The following is a 204-nucleotide window of genomic DNA, read 5'->3' as shown; positions in this document are numbered from 1 at the left end:
ATTTTGTGCAATTCTATGACACTTTTGTGCAAATGTTGTGCTGCCTTTATGCAACTACTACCAAAAAAGCTGTATCTGGAGAAAAAACCCACCTAACTATACTTGCTACTTATTTCTAGAATGTGCAAGCTTGAAAAGTTGGAGAAACATAACAATCTGGAAATTCCTTGTTCCTCTATGCAAAAACTGATTACTTGCAGTTTT

This window comes from Triticum dicoccoides, chromosome 7B (assembly GCF_002162155.2).
Source record: "Triticum dicoccoides isolate Atlit2015 ecotype Zavitan chromosome 7B, WEW_v2.0, whole genome shotgun sequence".
Taxonomy (NCBI): domain Eukaryota; kingdom Viridiplantae; phylum Streptophyta; class Magnoliopsida; order Poales; family Poaceae; genus Triticum; species Triticum dicoccoides.
Note: the sequence above shows the minus strand (reverse complement) of the source record.